Genomic DNA, 5,452 nt, shown 5'->3' with positions numbered 1-5,452 from the left:
TAAATCATCGAAAAATAAATTTTAAACAAAACTTCGAGTAAAGTGGTTATATCCATCTAACAAACGAAATATAATAACTGAGCATCGTGGTAATGCGTAATTAGGGAAATTCAAAAATTGTAATCAAGTAAATCTCGATGGTTAAATTCTTAAACGAATTTTCTTGAGTATATAACACCGTTATGATGATATCACTTCTATTTAAAATTAACCGTTAAAGAAATAAGACATGTGAAAATATGAGGTGATGAAACACATAAATTTTTATTGAATAATCCAGGATAAACAAAATTTATATTGAAATATAGAGTATATAAAGTTGTTGTGGGAACATCAGAAAAATAATTTGTAAGACGAATAGGAACATTGAGGCAATGCAAAATAATGAAATTTATCTAATAAATCTTGAAACAATATTCGAGTTAAAACATTGTGTGTATAAGTCATTATGGTATTATTACTTTAAGTAAAAAGGAATCATAAGTGTAACAAGTATTGCGGCAAGGTGATATCGCGAAACACGATAAATAGTTGTTGAAATTTTTTGAAAACAAGACCTATTATTAAATTTTGAGTGTGTCTAGTTGTTATAATAATATCACTTGTAAACGGAAGGGATTTATAAAGAAATGAGTATTATGATAAAGCGAAATACGTAAATTGTTATCTTGAAAACGAAAGTTTTAAATTGTTGGTGCATTATGTGACCATTTCTATGCAATTCCGACCAGTTTAGGCGAGGTGGTGAAGTTAGACAACTTCACCATAGGCGAAGTTAGAACAACTTCGCCGTAGGCGAAGTTGTGTTGGAGAAGTTAAGAAACTTCGTCTAGTGGCCCAAGCCCGTGAGTTTGTTTATCTATATATATGTGTGTCATGTTTAGGGTTTTGTATCTTGAAAAAGTCAGAAGTTCATTTGTTCAGTTGTTTAGTTGCATAGAGAGAAACAGATAGATAGAGTCGCGTGGGCAGACCCGAGGAAGAGCTCACCTCGGGTTGACCGTATTTTGTTTTCGTTTGGTATGTAATGCGTTCTGAATATTATATAAAGGATCTGGAGATTCGTTTATCCCATTCGGGTGTTTGTTTGTGTGTAATTGTGTTCTTCTTCTATAACACCATAAACGAGTCTAGGAGGATTCCGAACTCCTAGACCTCGTGCGGATCTCGTATCGATCAGCGACGCCCCGGGGGGTCTTATAATTGGTATCAGAGCCTTAGGCTCTTATGCTATGGTTTGAGATCTTCGTTTTGGTGTTTTTGGCACGTTTCAGATCGATTTTTGGTCAGAATAGCCGTCAACGGCGAAGTTGTCGCTAAAATTTTATGGTTATGGCGAAGTTACAGTTTTGGCGAAGTTGAGGTTTTGGCGAAGTTAAGGTTTTGGCGAAGTTACAGTTTGGCGAAGGTAAAGGAAGGTGAAGTTAATGAAGGGCGAAGTTATCTTGTGAAGTTATCTGGTGAAGTTATCAGGTGAAGTTACCAAGTGAAGTTATCAGGTGAAGTTATGCGAAGTTCACCCGTTGGTCAGACTAACGATATGTTTTCCTTTCCTCCAATTTTTGGGAAGTTTTCTTGAACGAAAATTTTCATATGTCATCATATGAAAAAAGGATCATTGAGGAAAAATTTGGTAATTTTTTTCCTGGAGTTTCCGTCCGAATGGCCTCGTTTATGAGATCATTATGAGGCCGAAAACGTTGTTACGACAACGAGTCACAATTGGTATCTCTTGGTCCTACATGTGAACAACTACGAGTCAACTATTTTAATGAATATATGGACTCGTGTGATATGGAGTTGAAGTTGCGAATGGGATATTAATTGAAGCTGGAAATTGACACATGGAGGCTTGGTTAAGCTTTTGATGATTATTACAGGGCATGTGTGTTAGATTCCGTCAAGGTGGTTTTGTGATAAAACTTATCATTTGTTATTGAGTAGTTGAAGATTGAACCTTATCTTACTAAACGAATGGCTGAGATGATTGATTAGGCACGGCGATGCAGATCAAAGATCTCGATCGATATAGTTCGGAGGGCCTTACACTGAAGGGGAGATCTGATATGGAAGACGCCGGGTGATTGCTAGATTTATGAAACTACAAGACGGATTCAGACATTGCTGGTTGAAGACAGGATTGATGTTGCATGTATATGTGAAGTTCAACCTTGAAAATCACAGCGCAATGTCTGAAGATCAAGTCCTTCCAGAAGAAGAACACAGAAGATCATCAGTTAAGGGGGAGTCTGTTAGTGCATGTTTTGTAACAGATGATCTTTAGTGTTAGTTAGAATTGAGAGCAACGGTCAAGGGGGAGTCTGTTGGTGCATTATGTGACCGTTGCTATGCAATTCCGAGGGGCTTACACTGAAGGGGAGATCTGATATGGAAGACGTCGGGTGATTGGTAGATTTATGAAGCAACAAGACGGATTCAGACACTGTTGGTTGAAGACATGATTGATGTTGCATGTATATGTGAAGTTCAACCATGAAGATCACAGTGCAATATCTGAAGATCGAGTCCTTCCAGAAGAAGAACACAGAAGATCATAGTTAAGGGGGAGTTTGTTGGTACATGTTTTGTAACAGGTGATCTTTGGTGTTAGTTAGAATTGAGAGCAACGGTCAAGGGGGAGTCTGTTGGTGCATTACGTGACCGTTGCTATGCAATTCCGACCAGCTGGGGTGAAGTGGTGAAGTTAGACAACTTCACCATAGGCGAAGTTAGAACAACTTCGCCGTAGTCGAAGTTGTGTTGGAGAAGTTAAGCAACTTCGCCTAGTGACCTAAGCCCAAGCCCAAGCCCAAGCCCGCGAGTTTGTTTATATATATATGTGTGTGTCATGTTTAGGGTTTTGTATCTTGAGAAAGTCAGAAGTTCATTTGTTCAGTTGTTTAGTTGCATAGAGAGAAACAGATAGAGAGAGTCGCGTGGGCAGACCCGAGGAAGAGCTCACCTCGGGTCGGCAGTATTTTGTTTTCGTTCGATATGTAATGCGTTCTGAATATTATATAAAAGATCTGCAGATTCGTTTATCTCATTCGTGTGTTTGTTTGTGTGTAATTGTGTTCTTCGTCTATAACACCATAAATGAGTCTAGGAGGATTCCGCACTCCTAGACCTCGTGCGGATCTCGTATCGATCAGTGACGCCCCGGGGGACTTACATATATAAAAAATGAAAAATTGAGTAAGCGGAGTCGTTACAAATATGTTACTTAAATAAAAAAATCAATAGGGATATGAAGCTTGGGTGTGTGTGTATAGGTTTAGGATTTATTGGTGGATGTTTCGGGTGCCTTTTGAGGAAATAGTGGGTTCTCGAATGTCTTATGTAACTGGGTTTACTTGATTTCGGTAATTGTGGGGTTTGTTTGAGCTTGATGAGTTGGGTAAGTTGCGATTGACTAGCTTGGGCTTGGATATGGTTTGTATATGCATTTTGCAAAGATGATTTAGATAGCTATTGTGGTATATAAACTTGAAGGTCGGGTGGACATGGTATGGATCATGATTTTTGGTTCGACATAGTATGGGTCAAAGGATTGAGTCATAGATTGGTAAATTTTGGTTTGTGTGTGTTCAAGGAATGCGTTGATGTGTTTGTTGGCGTTTCGTAGTGGTAGGATAGTGAAATTGGTAGGTGTTACATAGGGTAGAAGTGTCGGTATTAGGGCTTTTTGTTGGGTTGATAATGTACAACTTGGATTTGCATGGAGCTTGAGTTGGTGATGACATAACTTAGGTTAGTTAGGTTTCGTTTCTTTTCGACGTTGGGGCAAAATCGACAGCGTGTGAAGATATGGAGGTGGAAGGAGGGAGTTGTGGCGATGATAATAGTGATAACGACAGGTTGATTGTAGTGATGGGTTGAGTGAGGATGTTCGGTGACTTGCGGTTGCGTTTATAAAGGAACTTGACCAACATTACGTTTGAAATGGAACGTATCATAATTTAAAAACCACTAAATTTAAATTGAAAAGGTTAAAACACTTATGAAATTTGTGGACCAAATTATAAATTGAACTTTTTATGTGAAACCGAAAACTCTTTGTGAATCACCATATATGAGGTATCGATAAAAATTTTAAAACTTAGGGTTTTATATGAAGATTGAGAAACAAGTTAATGAACCACCACAATTTCCTTGCTTCAACGAATCCCACTAAAATAAGTATTGTTATGAAAACGTCGGGTCGTGCTTGTCTTGTCTTAAATATTTTTATAAGAGGAAAATTTGGATTAAACGAAGCCTTTTAATGTAAATAGTCCATGAATTGGATAAAATTAAGTGGGAGTAATTTATCATAAAATTAAAACTAGAAAAAATGAACAAAATTGTATATTGAATATTACCACAAGGAATAAAACAAAATTTGTTATGAGAAATCAACAAAAATATTTATGGGGATAAAATTTACTATGGGAGTTCAAAATAAGTATATCATGCTGTAACACCCCGTAACCGCAGCGGAAACGTAAACGGGATGCAACAGACACCTCTGATATCAACCACATTGTTTATAAAGAAAACTGAATACATTAATATACTTCAAATTACATTATCTTGTATTTCATTACCGTCTAGGTGATACACACATCATACCATACGTTACACAATTCTATTTGTTATAATGTATCCTAATATCCTGCACGCAAATCTTACACACATCAAGCACTTAGCATGTAAGCAATCACTTCATCTTAATTGTACCTGAAAAGCATGTGAGAAAACGGGTCAACTACGAATAGTTGGTGGGTTTCACAATTTGAGTAAACCATGATAAATCCATATCAAAATATAATATTATCTGGGGACACTGTTAACCCAGTACTGTACTCATTCCGGGGGCAATGTTAACCCATAATTACGATGTAATTATGCTGAGCCCACAAGTGAAACCTCTGACTATCACACACAACCCCCGTGGCATATCCCCCGCCCACGGAACTGCCCCAATCCGCTATGTCTAACATTACATAGCAAAATAAATAACAACAAAATAGACATGTGCAACTGGCTGGGAAACATCAGCAAATCCATGCCGGACCAGTTGGGTTTGTCAAAACAATAGTACTATCCACACTCTACCGGATTTCAGTTAATCACTCGTGTTCCGGGGCCTTAGAATGTTAGCAACTCAGACAATTATCATCTTAGTACATTTCCGTACGATTCCCGTACAATAAAATATATATAAATCCACGCAAATCCATGCGTTCAGTATGTACTTAAACATTTCAGTAAAAAAATGCTTCCGCCCCGAGAAAATATTCGAAAACAGTTCAGAAAAAGGGGCTCGTGAAACTCACCTTAGCACATGCAAGCAGGTAACAACAATCATTATCAGTTAACACGTCCAATCTGTAATATGATCCCTGCGATCGTTACTATACACTCATATTAATATAACTTTAACCAAGTTAACCGGTACATCTGGGGACAC

Source organism: Bidens hawaiensis, unplaced genomic scaffold (assembly GCF_021521415.1).
Source record: "Bidens hawaiensis isolate Kalapana, Puna unplaced genomic scaffold, B.hawaiensis_p1.1 tig00046037_1, whole genome shotgun sequence".
Taxonomy (NCBI): Eukaryota; Viridiplantae; Streptophyta; class Magnoliopsida; order Asterales; family Asteraceae; genus Bidens; species Bidens hawaiensis.
This window is presented reverse-complemented; position numbering follows the sequence as displayed.